This window comes from Myotis nattereri (assembly GCF_964212035.1).
Source record: "Myotis nattereri genome assembly, chromosome: 7".
Taxonomy (NCBI): Eukaryota; Metazoa; Chordata; class Mammalia; order Chiroptera; family Vespertilionidae; genus Myotis; species Myotis nattereri.
This window is the reverse complement of record NC_138082.1, coordinates 77,915,020-77,936,449: the sequence shown is the minus strand read 5'-3', so window position 1 is coordinate 77,936,449 and position 21,430 is coordinate 77,915,020. Positions and strand designations below refer to the sequence as shown.

Here is a 21,430-nt window from a genome sequence, read left to right as displayed (position 1 = left end):
TCACCAAAACCAAGTGTCAGAAACTCAGGCTGCTTCATTCTGCCAGGGTGGAAAGGCTCAGGGCATGTCTGAGATGACTGAGCTCACAGTCTCCCCTCACAGGGCTTCACTGCTTAGAGGCCTGGACTGCACCACTCTGGGGGGTGCAGTGCCTATTAGCATTTGCACACTGCCCGTAACCTTGCTAGAATATTATTTATGGCCAGGATCATACTGTCTCTCCCATTTCTCCCTCCCTCCGGGCTGCGGAATAGTAAGGTTGGTAGAAGTCCCCTCCGACAGGGTTGGTAGTTTGTAGACGGCCCCTGAGAGGCTAGGGCGTTTCGAATTGGCTGAGCGCTCCGCCGGGGAGGGCGGGAGTTTGCCGAGCGTCCCTGGCCGGGATCCCTGCCTTCCAGAGCCGGGAGCCCAGAAGCGGGGAGAAGTTGGAGAGGTCGGGAAAGGGAGGGTCGGGAGAAATTGCGGACCGACCTCAGCCCTGGTCGGCCGAGCTCCGGAGGAGTGTCTGCCGCGTCCGGGCCGAGTGTGGCCGCGCCGCGCGCAGCCCCGCCAGGGCTGGGAGTTTGCAGACCATCCCTGCCGCCACCAGCTCGGCGGCGGCCCTGCGGCTCCGGAGGCGGCCGCGGTGGCCCCAGGCGCGAGCCAGCCCTGGTAGCCGCACCGCGGACTCCGGGCGCCGCAACTCCGTGCCCCCCGCCTAGGGCCCCGCGGGGACGGCGAGTGGTGGGTGCTTCCGGCTGCTGCCCGACAAGGAGGTGAGAACCACTGGGTCGGGGCGATCGCGTGGAAACTCGCCATCCCCGCGGGAAGATGCACGCAGAGCGGAGCGCGGAGGGCACGGGGAGCTGGGCGCGGGCGGGGAGAGCCGTGCCGAGGGTGGCGCAGCCCGGGGCTTTGCGCGCCGCCCCGCTGCCGCCTGCGTGGGTGCCGGGGCCACGGCCGCTCTGCGGGACCGGGAGCGAAGCCGGGGACGCGCCTCGAGGCGCCCACCTGTCCGTGGCAACCCGTTTCCAGGGGAGGCTGCAGGCCCCCGGGACCCGTGGGGAAGCGGCTTGTGGGCTTTTCAAGGGACTGCCCAGAGGAGGCTTCGGTTGTGCGGGCCGGAGGCGAGCTGCTGGGGCTGGCAGATGGGCGTCGGACCGCAGAGGAGCTTTGGTGGGGTCATGCTGGGGGTGTGGGCCGGGCTGGGGTCCCCGGGTCCTGGGCGCTCCGGGCGGGCTCACCCACGGGCCAGCGAGGGGGAAGAAGGGAGGCTGGCCCCGGGACCCAGGGGAAGCGGGATGCGGCGGGGGGCGCTCTGGGCCGGGTGCGCAGGGTCCAATGGTGCCCCCAGCCGTGGGGGACGGCCGGCGGCCCGCGTTCCCGCCCGCGCTCAGGGCCAGCCTGCCTGGCCGGAGAGGCGAGGGGCAGCGCGGAGTCCACACCCGCGCACACACTCCCGAGAGCATGCTCAGTGCGGGCCTGGGAACTTCCTGCCGAGTCTCCAGCGGCCCTGGCCCCCTCCCCGCCCGCAGCTCGCAAAGTTGGAGGCGGTGGGTGCTGGAGTCGGGGGCGCGGCCCCCGCCTGTCGCCCTCTGGCGTCCCGGTTCCGGGCATCGCCTTTGCCCGGCCCGCGGCGCTTCTCTCTTCCGCCGCCCCCGCGGCTGGGAACCGAGGCGCGGATGTCATCCCCGCTCCCCGAGGCCAGGTCGCAGGCCGGGTGGCCAGAGGCCTGGTGGCGCGGCCGCCTGCCAGGTGGACCCGCTCGCGGTGCGCTCTCCACGCGCACGGACCGGTGCAGTGAGCAGGGTGGGTGGAAGGGGGTGTGTGAGCGCGGGGCCCTTGGCGCACTACTCGCTGTCACGTCACACACAAAGCCTTGGTTTCATAGCTGCCGCGCTGTAGAGGGAAGAGGTGCCTTTCGCATTGTCCAGCCGCTTTTGGAGAGCCACCAGGGTGCGAGGTGCCTGGGGGATGCAGGAACAAGGCGTCGCATATGGTTTGCAGAGATGCCAGAGGCCAAGTCTAGGGCTCGGTACTCCTGGCACTTACTGCGAGCCCTGGTCCTGGGCAGACGCCGGTGTCTGCACAGGGCTCTGGTAGACCAGTTAGGACGCTTAGGAAGCTGTGGAGTTGGGGAGGAAAAAGCTGAGGTTTGGGTGGGATGGCAACACTGCACTTGGAAACACTTGAAGCCAAATGTTAGAGGCAGGAAATCATTCTAAAGTGGCAAGAGGGAAGCTGGCGTCCTACATTTTTTGGCTGCTAGGATGAGAGCAAAGATCCCCTGTCTAGAGCAAAGATCCCCTGTCTAGAGGTCTTTGAACTTTTCTCTAGTTACCAAGTTGAAGTCCATGTAGTCCCCCTGAAGCATAGAGGCCTGAGAAATGAGCTGATGCAGGACAGGGGAGAGGGTGACCTTTGCCCCTCTGAGTGACTGGCCAAAGAGGAAAAGGAAGCTGCTTTGCTCCTTTGTTCCAGCCTGCCTTCCCGGATCTAGGCGACCTGCGACTGGAGTCATTAGGAGAAAGGAGTCCACCGTCCGGGGTTGGGGCTTTACCAGGTGGCGCTGGCTGGTTTTAAGGCAGGCTGCAATGGCAGCGGGGCTGAGGGGCTCGCCCAGATTTGCCAATGGCATCTGCGTTTCAGCCAGTGCTGCATAGCAGCTCATGGCAGTGCGCATTTCAAGTGCCGTGTGTGTGGAAGTGTGAATACGGTACTCATGTACACATAGGCACACATCCATATAGCTTTTCATAAAGAAGCATGGGCCTGTGCGTGCACATATGCAGTTGTTCTTTGGTAGCATCTGGGAGCTGGAAGGGACCTCAGGAGACCGTAGGAATTCAAATTTTCTCCTTTCCCATTCAGTTTTCTCCGTTTAAAAATAACCAACCAGACTTCTCTGCCCAGCTGGCTTCCCAAAGCATTTGATGCCAGAGTCCGCCTGTGGTCCCAGCCCAGGGGGAGGCCTTTGGCTTCTCCCCTGAGAAGGGGCTCCTCAGGATCTGATCTGGATGCACGCTGACAGTTGACATGACTTTTCCTACTGCTCCACATGGCTTGGCATTTAAGTCATGGCAGAGTCACGCTCAGACTGATTTTAGCAGGGGACAGGCAGCGATGTCAAGAAAATTGCAAAGAGCAGTCCTCGGTAAGACTTGGGTTGGAAAGTCCGTGTCCGTTCGTACTCTGTGGTCATCCCTGCAGGGAGCTGCCCTGCTCCTTCCCAAGAGCAGAGGGGACTCATTTTTACCCCCTTCTCCTCTGTGTCTTGTCCTTCTGGCTCTAGGAAGGGGGAGGGGGAGTGGTTGGGGATGGTATTCTGTGTTGGTGTGATTATAGTAGGTCTCAGGAAAGCATGTGCTAGCAGGAGTGTTGTCTCTGGGGGGTTGTCATGGTGGATGCCAAAGTTTGGGGAAGGATCCTGGTGTCAGGCGAACAATTAACGGATAGTCTTGACTGGAGGAAGGTGTATGTGATCCAGAATTCAGGTACTTAAAAAAGAGAGATCATTTTCCAGTTGGGGGAGAGTGCCATGTGGGTGACGGTTGAGCGGTTTGGGTCAGAAATGAATTTGGTACTTGTCAGTGCAAGTTTTACTAGGTTGCCTTTAAAGTTCAGACTTGCTTTGAAGTATAAAGTCCCTCTTTAACAGTCAGAATACGAGTAAAGATCTCCCCATCTTCTTAGAGTTCCTAACCTAAGCCTTGTCCCCATGCTCTCCTGCAGCCTGCGTCAACATCAGAAATCCAGGCACAGATGTGGTGACCTCTGTGCCAGCTGCAGGTGTCCTCACTGAGTGTGTATTGGGCAGCCACCGTGCTGGCGCTGGGTATAAAGATGTCCTTTTTCAAAATTACCTCCTCACTTTTAATTTACCTGACCTCCTCTTCAGTGTGTTAACGCAAACTAATAGCTCTTGGAAAGCCGCCAAGGTGGGTCCCCGGAGCCTCGGTACTGTAACCGTGTTTTCAGCTGGAAGAGTTGGGACTTGAGCTGTGTTTGCCCACTTGTGCAGTTTTATTTATTTACTTGTTTTGTTTTCATTGCCACAATTAAGTGTATCCTTCCCCGACTTCCTCACACTTGGAAGGCTGTATGTGTGCAGGAGAGGGGTTGCTGTTTCTTTAGAATCCTCCAGCTCGCTTGCATGAACACATAACCCTCTGGGAAGAAAACAGGCCTTTCTGCTGGGCCTTCCGGCCTCAAAAGTCAGGAGGGGCAAGGAGGATAAACTCGGTGGCTGGATTTGGTGGGAGCAGTTCTCCCTGTAAACTGGCAGCCCCGTTGCCATATCTGCGTGTGTGCTTCAGGACCTTGACCCCAGCTGGGGCGGGTACCTAGGTTTTTTCCCATCCTGTTGCCCATGAACTCAGCAGTGGCGTTATCCCAGTACCTAGTTACTTGTCACAGTGAAGTACTGGTGTTTGCAACTGAGTTACTTACAAAAACGTCAAGGTTATCCCTAGAATAATAACAGCCTCACTTATTTGCATCCCTGTGAGGTTTTTGTGGCTGGCCCTTGAGGGAATGTGTGCCGCCCACCCACTTCTGTCTGAGCGCCTCTTCTTAGTGTTGTAGTTCTGAGCACAGGTGGCTCGTAAGCGCTGTCATGCTGGTCAGATGCTTTTTATAAGCATCCTACACAGCGCAGTCTTCCACGCTAACAGTTTGGATCTTTCATGGCTCAGTCTCCCCTTGGGAGTGTGTTGTGTTGGTGATCAGTGTAGAGATTATGTGTCTTGGAGAAATTTTAAGAACAGGTGGGCAAGAAATAGATGATGATGAAAAAATATATCTTCTATATGTGACATGATTGCAAATGCTTCTTTTGTATTTCATTTACTCCTCACTGCAACTCTGAGGTAGATGCTGATGTCATTTCCAGTTTATACTTAGAGAGATTGAGACATTAGGAGTTTATGAAGCCTGGTCAGGATCACACACAGCTCACAGGTGGCAGGGAGAGGATTCGAGCCCCGCTGGTGTAGGGTCAGGGCCCATGATAGCTGGACTGTGCATAGTTGTTAAAGCTAGGAACCTCGCCCTGCACTAGCCAGCGCCCTTTTCCAGTTAAAGCCACGAGAAGCCTTAGACAGGCAGGGGCTGGAAGGGACTTGAGGAATATCCCTCCGGGTCCTTGCTCTTTGTAGCCGAGCTCATGGAGGTGCAGGGAGGTAGAAGGACTTGCTCCCTGTCTCACCAGCAGGAAGCAGTGGGAGTGCTGCGCCTCAATTCTGACCCTTGGTCCCACGGGAACAAGCGATAGCAGCTGGTAACAGCTATGTGCCTGCTTTGTTTGTAGAGTTGAGCCAGGGAGAGAATGTGATGGCCTTTGGCATCTGTCCCTCCCACTCCTAGAACCCTTGGAATCTGGTGGGGAGAGAGGGGTGTGTCCAAGTTCCCTCACTATCCCCAGATGGAAGAGTCTTTTGTGCCTTTGAGTGAGGTGTTCCCTTTTTTATGCCATCTTATAAGTTTGACATCTTAAGAATGAGCCCTGGCTGGGTAGCTCAGTTGGTTACAGCATCATCCTGATACACCAAGGTTGCAGGTTCAATCTCCGGTCAGGACACATACAAGAAGCAACAGATACATGCATAAATAAGTGGAACAATAAATCAATGTTTCTCTTTCTCTTTCTCAAAAAAATCAATAAACAAAAAGACTGTAGTCTGGGATGGACTTTACGTTTCACTCTGAAATTCTTATTTTCTCTCACTCTGTCTCTCTCAGTCTTAGGGCCCGTAGTCCCTCTCAGCATTGATTTTCACTCTTTAGGAGCATGGGTTGGGCAAGACGTGCTCTTTCTTAACCGTTCCAAAAGAGGGCTGGTGAGGACATTCCCGCAGTGTATGTGGAATCCTGGAAAGATTGCTGAGGCTCTGTAAAATGTCTCTCTGACCACCGGCATCTTCTTGCTTCGTGGAATTTTCCTGTTAGGCATATGGCACGCACTGTTTCCTTCCACTTTATTCCTTTCCTGTGACCAGATTGCGTCAGGCCCATCAGTGCTCACCTGTCCCTGATTCGAAAGTTTCTGGTTAAGAGCCCTTAGCTGCTCAAGGAGGTTAAGCTCTAAGGCCTGTTCACACCCACACAGAAGAGTCAGTTGTTATGAAACAGTATGCAAATGAAGAACACTCATTCAACTAAGACTTTCATTGTAAGACTTCTCCTGGTTTTAATTGGAAAAAGGCACTGGCTAGTACAGGGTGAGGTTCCTAGCGTTAACAACTACGGATAGTCCAGCTAACATGGGCCCTGAACCTACACCAGCGGGGCTCGAACCCTCTCTCTGCCACTTGTGAGCTGGGTGTGACCAGGTTTCATGACCACTTTGGGCATCAGTTCTGATGTTGTCAAGTACAGGGATTGAATCAGAGCTCTCCCAAGTTCTGTTCAGTCCCCCTGCTGTATCCCCCTGTCTATACAAGCGGCAGAAGAAGGATTGAATACAGAAATAAAGTTCCCTCATGCAAAAAAGAAAAACTGTTCAGGAAGAACTCAAGTTGTTTTTGCTTTTGCTGGCAGACTAGTAGATAGTTCAAATGCTCACCTAAGAAGAACTAGCCCTCTATTACCACTACCTCTGGGATGTTTATTTTGAATGCCGAGAAATAGAAAGCCTGGCTCCTTACTTCTCAGCTCAGAGCTGTCCCCCCCAGTGAAGCTATTTTTTTTCCCTTGGGAAACTGAGATTCAAAGAGCAGAAGATGACCAGGCCACGGAGTGCTGTGGTTCCATGGCACAGTGCCTGGGGAAAGTAGCTAAGGATTTACACTGCCATAGGCCGCGCCGATTCTGTTTACATACCTGCATCGCTGCTTCGCTATGAAACTACTTTGAAAGAACAGGGAGTTTGATATCAATCTCCTTGCAGCTGCGTGTTTTTTTTTTTAACCATCTGTTATTTTCAGTGCCAACTTTTTATTTACTAGTGTTCATGCTAATGAGTTTTCTAAATGACCAATTCTTTCTCTTTTATAGCTTGTTTAGAAAAGCAGTCTCTTTGCCTCACGCGAAGTCTGAGCTCTCTGCTTTCTTGATATTTCAGTGTGGTGGATATCCCTCACCCTCTCTCCTGTGATTTTTCAGAGCCACCAGGGCTGGAGGCAGCACCGTGGGGATTTGGAGAGGAAGGGGCACTTTCCTCTCCCGCCTCCTCAATAATCATGCTCATCCTAGGAGGCATCCCCAGTCTTCTGCGAGACCTTCGCCAACACAGCTTCAAGGCCCTCTGCCCATGGGAATGGCTTTCCCTCTTTTACAAAGTTCTCCGCTCCAGTGACTAAGGATGGTGCATTTCCCCCTCCTCCCTTCATGTGATTTCTAACGCCTGTGCTTGCTAGATTTAAAGGTGACACTGTTCTGTGGACAGCCCTTCACTCTACATTATTCAGTATGCACACATGCAGTTCTCTTGGGTAAATGTTATCAACTTTCGTCTATAGGTTCACCATTCCTTTTTTGCTATCCTGATGTCCAGGGAGCTCCAGAGAGAGAAAGTCTTTGCTCAGGTCGCTTAAAAAAACACATCTGGCCCCAAGGGCTTCTCAGAAAGGAGTGGAGAGCCTTAGTAGGCATGACTGGAAGCTCCACTGCCTTATGTGGGGCCTGACATGGTGTCACAGGATCAGCTGGGCAGCGAGGCACTTACTGAAGGTAAACTTCCTCTGGCTGGTGAGGCCTCTGCAGTGGGCTGGCTGGCTGCATGTCGGTCAGTTCAGCGCTCTGTGGTTCCGGTTTCTCTTCTGTCAAATGAGGCATCTCAGCTTCTCCCCATCTGTGGGGTCCCACCAGGGTGTCTTGGCTGAGCTCAGCACACTCGTCTGCTCTAGTTTCTCTTATCTGTCCTTCAGAGTATTCTTAGGTGTGTTCCCATTCTTGTGGGCCTGTTGGGTTGTGTCTATTTTCAGAGTTCTGTTTTTTTAAATCCGTGGATTTTTGATAGGCATTGTCTTTTCTCCCTCTCCTTGAGCATAATCCATGGGCTCCTGAAGCCCAACCATTGGGACTTTGTGTGTGAGTGCGTCTGTGTTTGTGCGTGTGTCCATTTTCACAGAGCGTTAGTGCTGTTACCTTACTGTGGTGTTACCTGCAAAGAAGTGGCCGTGAGCGGAGTTGCAGCTGAAGGTCGGGAGTAGTCATAGCTGAATGAATTCTAGGGAGTTTCTGTGGAAGGATTTTGTTCATATGGCTTTCCCCTCATACATGCTTGGAGAGTGTATGGATAATGATTGTATTGTACTTTCCTATAGACTGCAATAAAGGTTTCCCATGAAAATGAGTTGCTTATCCTATCATGATGCCTTTACTAGTAGTCTGACTGCCACCATATCCAGAATCAGATACAGCTCCCATTTTTCTTGCCATGCCTGACACGTGTTTCCAAGTTCCAGACTCCCCCGCGCCCCCCCCCCCGCCCCCATCTAGTGGCTTCAAGAGAGACTTTTCTATTTCCTCATTTAGTATAAAGACTACAAAATTACGTAGCTCTTCTGTTATTGCTGTAACAAATAACCACAGACTTCGTGGCTTAAAGCAACATGAATTTATTGTTCTATAATTTGGTAGGTCGGAGGTCCAACATGGATCTCACTGACTAAGATCATGGTATCCATTCCTTTTGAGACTCCAGGGGAGAATGCATGTCCTGCCCTTTCCGGCTGATATTCATAGGCTCCTGCCCCTCCTCCAGCGCCCAAACCAGCAGCGTTGAGCTGGGTCCTTGTCCCTCTGCCATCAGGTTGGCGCTCTGACCACAGCTGGAAAAGGTTCTCTGTCCTCCTCCCCCCTTTCTTCTGTTACCATTTATTATTAAAAATTAAACAATGAGCCCGAACCTCAGTTTGGTTCAGTGGATAGAGCGTCGGCCTGCGGACTGAAGGGTCCCTGGTTCAATTCAGGTCAAGGGCATGTACCTTGGTTGCAGGCACATCCCCAGTGGGGGGTGTGCAGGAGGCAGCTGATCGATGTTTCTCTCTCATCGATGTTTCTGACTCTCTATCCCTCTCCCTTCCTCTCTGTAAAAAATCAATAAAATATATTTAAAAAAAATTAAACAATGATAATTACAATAAATGCAGAGTTTGCAAAAGTCCTATATTTGTTCATAGGATTTATACATACAGGCATTATAGCACATTCACCTGGAAGACTAAAATTAGATATAAGAATATGAATTGATGTCTGGATGTATATGAAAAGTGTATAAATGTAGGTGTAAGTTTCCATAAATATAAGAAACATTAAAATCTAAAAAGGTTCCCTGATTTTAAGACTCTTGTGATTAGATTGGACTCCCACAGACAATCCAGGATAATCTCATCTTGAGGTCTTTAACTTAATCGCGTCTGTCCTGTAAGCTGACATCTCCACAGGTCCCGGGGCTTAGGAACTGAACATCTTGGGGTTCACTTATCTGTCTATGACAGTCCTCAAGACTTTTATTTTTTTTTTTCTCAGTGTAAAATTTTTTATTTGGAATTAAGCAGCTGGACTCAGGTTAGATGATCCCAATTTTGTTGGCAACGTCCAAAGCATCATAGTCAGGAGCCCGTCGAACATATGCCTTCTTCTCGCCATCAGGCCTGACCAGGGTGTTGACCTTGGGCACATCAGTGTCATAGAGCTTCTTCACAGCCTCTTTGACCTGGTGCTTGTTGGCCTTGACATGAACACCTGTGTTGTCTTCTGACTTCTTCATGGCTGACTCGGTCGTCAGGGGGAATTTGATGATGGCATAGCGGGCAAGCTTGTGTCTCCGGGGTGCGCTCTGCCGGGGCTATGTAGGCTGCCCTGGCAGCCCTAGTGTCTTTGGCCGTCGGAAGGTGGGTGACACGTGGATCTTCTTTTTTTGTGGCTGTGGACGCCTTTCAGCACTGCTCTCTCTGCCTTTAAAGCTTTTGCTTTGGCTTCGGCTTTGGGAGGGGCAGGTGTCATCGTCATAAAAAGGTCCTCAAGACTTTTTGTAAAGAAATGGTTTTCTACTTTTGTTTAAAGGAACTGCTCCTTCCCATTGAAGAACTTTACTGTCACAGGAAATGTGCCTATTTCCTTGTTCATATTTTTGAATTCAGTTGTCCCTTAGTGTCTGCTGGGGATTGGTTCCAGGATCCCCCTCAGATACTAAAATTCTTTGGAGCTCACATCCCTTATATAAAATGGGGAATATTTGCATATAACCTATATTTGCATGTGGGCTACAGCTGGGTGTGCCTACACCTCACTTCATTTGCATGGATTCAGTAGTGCTAGGCATGTGGCAAGTTTACAGATGTTTTCTTTTTGAACTTTCGGGATTAAAAAAAAATTTTTCTGTCTGCAGTTGGTAGAATCCATAGATTTTAAATCAGTGGCTATGGAGGGCTGACTGCATGTTCAAACAAATCATTTGTAAAACACAGTATCTAAGGTTCGAGTTCAGCTGTGGCTAGACCAAGCTACGCATGTGTATGTGTTCCAGTTGAGAAAATTGTCAGCAGTCCTGCGATTGCAGTGAGGAAACTGAGGTGCAAAGGAAACTTGCACAGGGTCTTGTAGCCAGAAGTAGTGGAGTCAGGGTTTAAATGTGGATCTCATTGATTCAAAGCCTGGTTCTTTTCACTCTGCCTTCCTGCCTCAGAAGTGATAATGGCAAAACAAAATGAGAAATGGTAATGGGAAAACTTAAACTAATGTAAAATCTCTCTGCTTCTGCCAAGGGGATGGCAAACGAAACATTGCCTGTGGAGAATGATTGCATTAATGGCCCTGATGAATGGCCTCCCTGGGTCCACACTCTTTACCTTGTAACTGTGTAGTCCCCTCCGCTCCTCTCCCGAGACACTGGGATTGGCCACGTGGCCCGCTTTGGCCAGTGGGACATTAACAGATGCCCAGTAAACAGTTCAGAAGAGTGTAGGTGTTTCTAATAGTCTCTTATACAGCTGGGTGAGCCCTCTGAGATCCCTGCCGTGAGAACAGGCCCAGACTGGCCTCATGGGGAGATCTGAGAAACACTTGGGGATGAGCCAGGTTGCCTCAGCCGAGGCCAGACTTCCAATGAATTGTCGGCTGCTCCAAGTCTCCTGAACTTGTCTTGCCCAGGCCAGTGAAGCCAGATCAGCAGAACCACTCAGCTGACCTGTAGAGTTATGGCAGTAATCAGTGATTGTTGTTTAAAGCCACTGAGTGCTGGGGAAGTTTGTTATACAGCAGTTGCTAACTGATACACAGCTCTTGTCAGATATTTCAATAGCATAAGAAATATTGTAGTGTCCCTTTGAAGATCATTTTGGACTACTTGTAACTAAATATTCTTATTAAATATGTAATTTAAAAAATATTCTCTTAAGATTATACTGTAGGCTCAAGAGCGTGCCCAATATATCTAACCCCCCTTTTTTTCTTAGCATGAAAAACCTTTAAATTCTTTCCAGTTTCAGTCCAAGGCAGACTTGTTTTCCCTTCTCAAACTGTTAGAAATAAGGCAAGCCCCCAAATTGAGGGGTCCTGGTAGAACACAGAGCATACTCGGGAGCCAGGCAGCAAGGCATAAGGGTATGGGCACACTGAGCAGGCGGTGCGCTTGGCTTTTTAATCCTGACACGCGTGACCTGTCCCTTACTCTTGATTGGAGCTTAGGCTCACAGTCTTTCTCGATTGGCTGATTTAAAGGAAGGGGTTGACCTTTGCCGTTTCAAGACTGCCGCTCCCAGGGAGCTGCAAGTCATGTGGCCCCAAATGGTGGCTGCCTAAACTGTTCTTTGACAGAAAAGATGACTTGTTTATTCTCACAAAACTATTTATTATTTCTAATGTAGTGACTTTTGACCCCCAACCTGCAGTAGGACATTGACTCAGAACTCCCATACATACATGTATATAACAGCAAGAAAAGTTCATGAAACAGTTCCTACCCTTATATCTCTGATGTTTTCTCTTCGGTTTCCTTTATGTCAGAAATGCTGGTCAGGAGTCGCCACTGTGGCCTGTTACCCGTTTTGTAAATGAGGTTTTGCCAGAACACAGACACTTGTTCCCCTTGGTGCAGGCAGAGCTAAGCAGCCCTGGCAGCTTATGGCCCACAGAGCCCGATGCTCATCTCGGGCTCGGAGAGCACCTCTGACCCTCGAGCTTAACTGGGCCATGACCCTGTGCATGGCGACCCTCTGCTTAGAAGACTGTTAATTCTCTTGATGTTCCTGTGGAAATTGCGTAAATCTGGCAGCTGTGAAACTAACCCACTCCCTGTGTCATCCTCAAACTTTCTTTTCTATTTACTTCGACCCAACAGTGAAGTGTTTGCTATTAACATTGTACCTGATGGCTTACATAGGAAACTGTTCAAGCCATTCTAAAATGTCCCATTCTAAGTAGTGTTACCTCCCCCTCCCCCATTTTTCTAATTTAATTGAGCTCTCTTGTGGAAACCAGCTGGAATTAACAGGGACACACATTCTATTCAAGTGCTAATTATTTATTCATTAGGTTCCAGCCCTGCCTTTTTTTGTGACCTAATGGGAGTCCATTGCTGGAAGAGGGAGGGAGGGTGTTCCTGGCTGCTTTTAGAGCACCTTCTGGCAACTGGTCCTTACTGTCACATTTCTGAATCCCGGTGGTATTCTTTCTGAGTATAAGGTTTAGAGACATGGACTTTTAGGGTTGGAAAGATGGGGGAAATTTTCTTTTTTCCCCATCCAGGCCTAATTGGGCCCTTCGAGGCCAAATTTCTCTAGTACCTTAAATTCCCAGACCTGTCAGGAAAGGACAGCAATATTATTTATGTGTTGTGTCTAATGAGATTGGTGAAAAGAGCCGAGGCGGCAAAGGCTTCAGGATGATCTGGAAATATCTTTCTAGAATCTGAAATGCCAGGTGAGGAATGGTCACTGGCCCGTTTATTTATTGGCAGCGAGAACGGAATGAAAATACATGGGCCTCAGGAACAGCAGGAGGAGCTTAGGTGCAGTCTGATTAAGGGAGGCTCCTTGACATCCAAACAGGTTCTCCTGGGCCTTTCCTGGGCCCACTGCCCGCCTAGGTTGGGTGGGTGGCCCTCCCTGCAGGTGGGCTGGCCCCTGTAATTAATAAGGCCCCCCCCAACCCCCCCCCCCCCCCCCCGGGCGCTGGCAGAGAAACCTGCCAGAGCTTGCTTCACACAAAAGTGGAGAATTCACATTCGGGCTCTGGGAGAGGAGCCAGGAGCTGCCTGCAGCCTGCAGGCTGGCCTGGAGTCTCTGGGAACCCCAGGAACCCCCTTGGCTTCCTCTCCACCTCCCTCTCTCTGGCTGCTTTATTCTCCCTGCCTCCTCCTGCTTTTCTTGTCCCAAGGGCTGGACTCCTGGAAGGTCCCTTGTTCCTGGGGAAGCCACCAGGAGCTCTGGTCTTGCTCTTGTAACGCCACTTGCATTTCCTGGGGAGTGTCTCCTCAGTGGCTCAGCTGGATAACACCCAGAGCGGGCAGAATGTGGGAGCTGCACCATGAATTTGGCTGGTTCTGGGAGTCTTAGGGGAGCATTTTAGAAATTTGTGAAGCCATTTGGTTGGCAGTGTTTGAGCGGCACTACTCGCATCTATTGGGTGGAGACCAGGGATGCTAACCATCTGTGATGGCTACAGCGGTCTTATACCCCGGAGTGTTCCACTGTTGCAGGAGGAATTAAAGGGCCAGATTTCCCAGACACAAGTGGGAGTGAGGTCCCTAGAGTACCACTGAAACAAGCGTTCTCCGAAGCCCCGTGGGAGGATGGGGTGTGGGAGAAAGCTTTATTTGGGTGAGGTTACATTTCTTGGGTTGCAATGGCCCATTCCCCCAAGCCAGCTCCGAAAGGGGCAGCTGCGAGTTCAGCAGAGCCAGAAGCAGGGCCAGTGTCCAGAGCTTCCGTTCCATGTTGCAGCCGGGTGTGGTTCAGCATCCAAGCTAATTACAGTCCATTAGTCTATTGTGTGGAGTCCAACATGGCCGTGTGCCACTTGGGCGCAGGGAGGCACATCCCTGCCACAGGAGAGCAGGCACCCAGCATGCCAGGGGGAGAAGGCGAGAGGGAACTTGCTTTAATTGAAAGTTTAAATACTCAGGTTCCCGCACTTGCAGTGACCACGCCTATTCAGGCCACTTGATTCGCTTCCAGGTGTGACTGATGGGCAGCTAGGTAGGCACCTTCCCAGGTCCCTCAGAACTTACTGGGCACGTGTCAGGCTGCCTTGTCCAGTCCCTTTCCCCATCTATCAGCGGGAAACACACTTGGAAAGTGTTAAATGCAACTTTTGGCAAAGCGGCATAAATGGCATGCCTGTATCTAGTCTTCTCTTTCCTCCTTTCCTGTTAAATAATGATCAGGTTAGTACAAGGACATTACCACTGTGAGATAGATGGTCATGGATGAAAAGCAAAACCAGTTTACTACCTGCACCTGCAGACCTCACTCACCATTAACAAAGACCACCGGTGCCATCACCACCTCACCTGTGTCAGTCCACACTTACACGATTTTACATTTCAAGTACAAGCACCTAAGTGACCCCATCAGACCTTCTACATTAGTCTTGCCCAACGAATTGCAACTTGAAATGTGTGTTAGGTTTGTTATAAATTATTTTCCTTTTATTCTCATGTATGTTACTCTTAGGGCAACAAATTTATATGTTTGAAAGTGCGGTTAGGAAGTTTTTCTAAGAGTTTGATTTCCGATAGTAAAAGAGCGCTAGAAGTTTGCCATGAGCCTGGGGCTTTGTCCTGATACGGTTTAAAACACAGAGCTCAGGCGAAGTGACTTGGAAGTTCCCCTTGGCTCGATGATTCAGCCGATTTAAACACTCAACACTAACAATTTAAAAAATAAAAAAACTGTGGCTCATGCATGTGTGCAACTGACAGAAAGCAGAACAGAGGTGTTGGCCCCATACTGCAGACCTTCTCCCCTCCCAGCCTGGGCTGTGGCTCCTGCTGGGCCAGGGTCCTGGGTGTAGGGCTCTTCATCATTTGGAAGAATCGTAGGAGTAGGGGAGAAAACCAGATTATCACATGTGTTTCATAGGCACCACTTCGTAGGTTTTCAAGAGGATCTGTAGGCTTATATGGGAAAACATTACACCTTGATTTTCACTCACCTCTAACAAAAATCGAGCAATTCCTTAACTTTTGAATGTTGACCACACATCACAGTAATGTTAGTGTTGTCTGTGACTCTGTCACCAATAGGAATTTGACATTTTATGTCACATCATAGGTGGCTAACAGATACCTTGAAATATTATGACTTTGAAATTATGGTAGTTATTATACCTATTACTAGATAGTGTTATTTAATGCATTGACAAGTAAGCATATGTGTTACTATATCACAATTAAAAAATATTTTGATCACCACATCTATATATATAAAAGCCAAGCGACCGAATAGCAGAACAACCAGAATGACCAGAACAACCGGTGGCTCTGACGCACACTGTGGTGGCCAACTGGCCCGATAGGGGGCAGGGCTGGCCATCCAACCGCCTGCGGTCCCTCCCCCCTGCCTGCCCTGCCTCGATTGGTCCTCCCACCCGATTACTGAAGTGTGACCTTCAGTGATCCTAAGTAAGTAAACACTCTCCAGCCTTCATAGACCAGGAACCTGAATTACAAGTGATCAGGAGGAAAACTGCTCACGGTCTGGACCATCAGTCAGGTGTCCAGGAGGGGTGCCCAGCACAACCACCATCTTCCTGCGTTCTCTCTCCATTGCTTACTACCAAAGAGGGCAGCACATCACACTATGGCTTCTCTTTAGAGAGTTTGTCAGCAGGGAACTAAAACGAATTACCTATCTAGGGAGAGGCTTAGAAATGGAAGCTGTAAGTGTCCCTGACACTAAAGTGCCTTTGAAGCTTTAACTCATCCAAAAGCCAGCAGCAAATGTGTATACACTCTGCAAAGAGCTTTGACACTAATAACTCCCCCGGCCAGCCCCGCCCCTGATTGCCCCCCCCACCCCAATTTGGTGTGGGTGGCCGGACCCCACCTGTGCACAAATTTGTGCACTGGGCCTCTAGTTTAAATATAATTGACTTCTTCTGTATTCCTATGTATTTCATTTTATAAATTAAAAATCCTGAGAGGGGCCTGGCCAGTGTGCTCAGTGGTTGGGCATCAACCTATGAATCAGAAGGTCACAGTTTGATTCCTGGTCAGGGCACATGCCCAGGTTGCAGGCTTGATCTTCAGGGAGGGGCATGCAGGAGGCAGCCAATTGATGTTTCTCTCTCTCTCTCTCTCCCTCTACTTTCCTCTCTCTCTAAAATCAATAAAAGCATATTTTTAAAAAGTCCCGAGAATGGTCCATAGGTCTCACCAGTCTGCCGAGGGGTCTGTGACTCAACAGTCCTAGAGCAGGATTTCGGAGGGCTCTGGTCTGGACAGTATGCCCTCCACCGCTGCCCTATCACTTCTGTTTATTGGGGGCTGACTTCCATCTGACTTGGCCTTTCCCCAATACTTCCGGATAATAGTGGAGGGGGTATGAGCTTATCTCCAATTGTTTTATTTCCTTCTTGGACCTGGTATAAGCATTGAGCTTGATTAATCCTTGGTTCATTCTCTTACGCACGAGGAGCTAACCTCAGAACATTCCTCCTGGAAGGCTGTGTTGATCAGCACAAGGTACATGATGTGTTTAAAGCAGCCGTGGGCAAACTACAGCCCGCGGGCCGGATCGTTCGAAATGAATAAAACTAAAAAAAAAAAAGACCGTACCCTTTTATGTAATGATGTTTACTTTGAATTGATATTAGTTCACACAAACACTCCATCCATGCTTTTGTTCCAGCCCTCAGGTCCAGTTTAAGAACCCATTGTGGCCCTCGAGTCAAAAAGTTTGCCCACCCCTGGTTTAAAGCCAAAACGTACTGATTATCCGAATCCTAGACAGAAGTGTGATTTCTGGTTCAGTTTTTCAAGCGGAGAAAAACCACAGACATTCTTTAGGAAAATGAACAATATACAGACCAACTTCTCTTTTCCTCTTCTATGTTTCCGAGTTACACAATCACAAGAACTCTGGGAAGTACCGCATTGCCCAAGAAATACGTTGCACACAGCTGCTGGGGTGTTTTCCGTGTTACCATGGGTGTGAGGTAGAGGTAGACAGCTCCGTAGGTATGTATTTCATCCTGGTGGTGACCTTGCCCAGTGAGTCCCGCTGGAGGGTGCTGCGCTGTATCTGCAGTCGGGTTTCTGGGATCAGCATTAGCCTTTTTTCTCTGTCTAGAAACTTCTGTTGATGGGAAGTGAGTTTGCCACAGAACAGCCCCCTCTGCACTGCTCCTTGCTGTCCTCCCGGCGCGGAGTCATGGCTGGGCGGCCATGTGTATCGCCTTCCTCTCTCAGCGGCTAAGTCTATATTTAGAGCATGGACGTGCTGACCATTTCCTTCCCGCTTCTTTAGCAGTTGAGCATGGAGAGGGATCTTCATGCATTCAACCCCTATTAAATTATAATAGGAACAATATATATTTTTTTTCATTCTTTGTTTCAAAAGATGTACTCAAGATTGGAATGGAACAGTTTGAAATTTTTAACCTCCATTTTTCTATGGGCTTATCGATTGTCTTTCTTAACGAGTCAAAGCCATTCTCTTAAAGTTGCAGGAGCAGCCCCATTATATTGTTACTGCTCATGTCAGACTAAAGGGAACATACATGTGTTTAGCAAGCTTATCGATGAAGGACAGCGTCTCTCTTTTTCTGTTGCTTCCTGAGCTGCTGATTGCTTTACATACAGTTTCATGTGCAAGACTGTAGGTACTATTGGGCCTAATTTTTTAAAAAATATATATTTTTATTGATTTCAGAGTGGGATGGGGAGAGAGAAACATCAGTGATGAGAGAGTATCACTGATTGGCTGTCTCCTGCAGCCCCCTTCTGGGGATGGGAGCCCACAGCCTGGGCATGTGCCCGAACCCGGAATGGAACCATGACCTCCTGGTTCATAGGCCGATGCTCAACCACTGAGCTATGCTTTGTGGTCAGGCTTTTTGGCCTAATTTTTTAAGTGAGATACCTCAGTCCTTTTATGGAGAAACTGTCCTATCATGAGATTGGTAAGGGCAATTTTTTTTTGGTTTGGGAAAGTAAGAAATTTACAAATTCATTGGCTGAGGGGTGATTATTTCACTCAGTTTGAAGGCCCTCTCACCACTCCCCCTATTCTGAGCCACAGTCCCTTGATCTACTTTTCATGGAGGTTTGTTTGGTGTGAATTTTAATCTTAATCCTACCTTTGTGGAGAGAGTATAGGTGCTTACATATCCCTGCACAGAATTAACTGTGCAGCTGCTGGACACAGTAGATCCCATTACAATTGTATAGACCATCTCACAGTGAAAGTGGATACTGGTCCTGTCTTCAAACTGACAGTCAGCGGTGAGGGCCTCACATGCAGAGGAACGCTTTTCCCGCAAATGGATCTCTGGAGCACAAAGCTCAGTTCCGGGGAGGACTGGGCACTCCGGGGAGCCATGCCTTGAGTGCACTGGTTCCATGCTAATGACGGCGCTGTCAATTAGGTTTTCATTGAACAAATATGAAACTGAGTTATGGAAAAGTGTCTTGTCTGCAGTGACTCATGTAATTTTAAGGTGACCACAAAATTTATCATACAAACCTCAACACTTTTGAGAGTGAAAGGGGGTAGTAATGATTATGCTGGGAGAACAAGCATAAATGGGGATATATGGGCCCTTGCCAGGTAGGTCAGTTGGTTAGAGCATCAACCTGATACACCAAGGTTGTGTGTTCAATCCCGGGTCAGGGCACATTCAAGAAACAACCAATGAATGCATAAGTAAGTGGAACAACAAATCAGTACTTCTCTCTCTCTCTCTCTCTCTCTCTCGCTCTCGCTCTCGCTCTCCCTCCCTCCCTCCCTCCCTTCCTCTATTTCTAAAAATCAATCAATAATTTTTTTTTTTACATGGGGCTATATAGCCCCTGTACTGATAAGGCGCAGATTGGGGGCTTCACTCAGGTCTCTGATTCCGAAGCCTGCCTGTTTTCCATGAGATGCACTAGATCGGGCTGCCTCATCGCAGATAAATTGGGAAGACAGATATTAAATATTGAATAATCTTCTGAAGATGAGTTCTGCACTAGGTATAGAGACAAAGAGAAATTCCTCTCAGGCTAAAGAAAAGTTGCCTTTGGCAAGAGAAACTTCTATAAGAAAGATCTTTCATATAAAATATGGAAGGGTTTGTTTTTGTTTTTTTTTTGGTGGTGGTGGTGGTGGGGGAGGGGGGAAGTAGATGTTTTTTCTTGTCCTAAAAAACAGTTTCCATTTTTCTTTAAAAGAATGAGTTTGCATTTACAAGGTGAGACTCATAAAGTCTCATATCCAGGGAGGCCAAACATGTTCACAGCCCGTGGCTGTTACGATGTAAAGTGGTAAAATGAATTCTTCAGTAGCAAAGGGTGTAGGTTAACTCATGGCGCCTGTTCTGAGCACTCTGCCCATGGCCATGACTGTCCTACCAAGGCTGACTGTGTGGGGTAATCCCTGCTGTGAGCGGTTAAAGTGAGGGCCCTGGAACATGTCGCATTCCCGTCATGGACAGTCTGGCTTGTGATCAGCCTCTGAGCTTCTGTGAGCCTCAGACACACACCTGAGCACACACGCAGCAGAGGTGCAGGCAGACGATAGGTGAAGCCCAGCCACGGACAGTAATGGACATCACACGGCATCCATGCCGGGGTCCACCTGTTCACTGCGGCATGTTCTCTTGCTGCCTTTGAGGCCAGTTAAGGTGCGAAAGCAAAGGTTTCCTAACAGTGTTTTCTGTAAATACCACGCCTCTAAAATCATCCTGCTGGGTTGCCGGTCATCATCAAGTCAGTGGTGACAAAGAATGACATGCTGTACCGTTCATTCAGTGGCCACTGTTCGTTCAATGGCCAGGGTTGGAAACCTGCAGCAAGCAGGCGACGGTGGGAGTTATGTGTTTCTTGGAAATTTGGGATTTGGCTTTTTATTGTGAGCTGTTACTTGGCCTTCCAAGTTCTCTGGGACTCTGCCTTCTGCACCCTGGAGCACCCAAAAGACCGAATCCCAGAGCAGGCCAATGAAACTTTCTGGGAGATGAGGAGCTTCCCCCACCAGGGGGCCCAGCAGGGCCCGGAGAGGGACGCCCTGTAATTTGTTTGAACTGCGCCCTGAAGAAGACAACACATTCTTGTTGCCTTTTTGAAGGATGAGATTTTCGTAGGAAATAAGAGAACCATAGGCCGTGAGATAGAGAAAAAACAACCACAAAACAATAACAAAGCAGGGTTGGAGGAGAGGCATGAGGAAAGGCAAGGGCCTGAGCGAGGTGGCTGGCTGTCAAGCAGCAGCGTTTTTGCTGTGGAGAATGAGGGACCGTGGAAGACGCAGAGGAGCGGTGCTGCCTTGGGTAACAAGCGCCTTCTTGGAATAGGGCAGGACACAGCTGGGAAGTCAGGAGATCTCGGAGCTGACGCATGCCCTGCCATGAACTGCTTTGTGAGCCTCCATGTTCTGCAGAAGTGGGCGAGTTGGTCAGATGGCGTCTAACATGACATGCAGCTCTAAAAGGCTTAGATGCTGAGCCTCTAATCCAGGGGTCCTCAAACTATGGCCTGCGGGCCACATGCAAATACAAATATTGTATTTGTTCCCATTTTGTTTTTTTACTTCAAAATAAGATACGTGCAGTGTGCATAGGAATTTGTTCATAGTTTTTTTTTAAACTATAGTCCGGCCCTCCAACGGTCTGAGGGACAGTGAACTGGCCCCCTGTTTAAAAAGTTTGAGGACCCCTGCGTCTAATCCTTTGTAGAGCTCATCCCTGTGGCCCCCAAAACATTTGCTGAGTACTTACATGCCAGGGTAGGGGCACAAATGTGACCCGACCCCCTAGGGTACGGCCCTGTTGTAAATGTTCCCATTGTTGTCTGCATTGGAGGGGGTTGTGTGATTCCATTGATAGGAAATTCCCAGAATAGGTAAATCCAGAGGCATAAAGCAGGTCAGTGGTTGTCAGGGGCTGGGGAAGGAGGGTGGGTGGGAAGGTTCTGCTTTTTTTTGGCAGGGAGGGGGCGGTGGTAAGAATGTTTTGGAACTCTACAGAGGTAATGGTTGCACAATATTGTGAATGTACTAAATGCCACTTTATAGTACACTTTTAAAGGTTAATTTAGTGTAATGTAAATTTTACCTCAATTAAAAACATTGGAAGGGGGAGAAGTGGGCAGGAAGTGACGTGGGTCACATCCGATGACCAGGACTTTCTGCTTATTCTTTATTTCCTTTATTTTCATCATCTCCCAACACCTGACTGTTTTACTAGAATGTACGCACTGTGAGATTCAGTTCTGTCTGCCGGCATGACACCTGGCACATAGTGGGTGCTCAGTACATGTTGGAACGAATGGAAGAATGGTTGAGTGGATATATGAGGTAGACGGCCA

General features: G+C 49.3%; 1 protein-coding gene and 1 pseudogene across 2 annotated transcripts in view; one reads left to right on the top strand and one right to left on the bottom strand.

The window, feature by feature from the left end:
• Positions 1 to 396: 396 nt before the first annotated feature.
• Positions 397 to 21,430, top strand: part of MGAT5 (alpha-1,6-mannosylglycoprotein 6-beta-N-acetylglucosaminyltransferase) — a gene marked incomplete at its 3' end in the record, with an annotated part of 356,096 nt that continues 335,062 nt past the window's right edge. The window contains exon 1 of the mRNA XM_081095204.1: positions 397 to 755. The remainder of the gene's footprint in view (positions 756 to 21,430) is intronic.
• Positions 9,491 to 9,927, bottom strand: LOC308522040 (large ribosomal subunit protein uL23-like; annotated as a pseudogene). The gene has a single exon. The product of its transcript is annotated as a large ribosomal subunit protein uL23-like (transcript).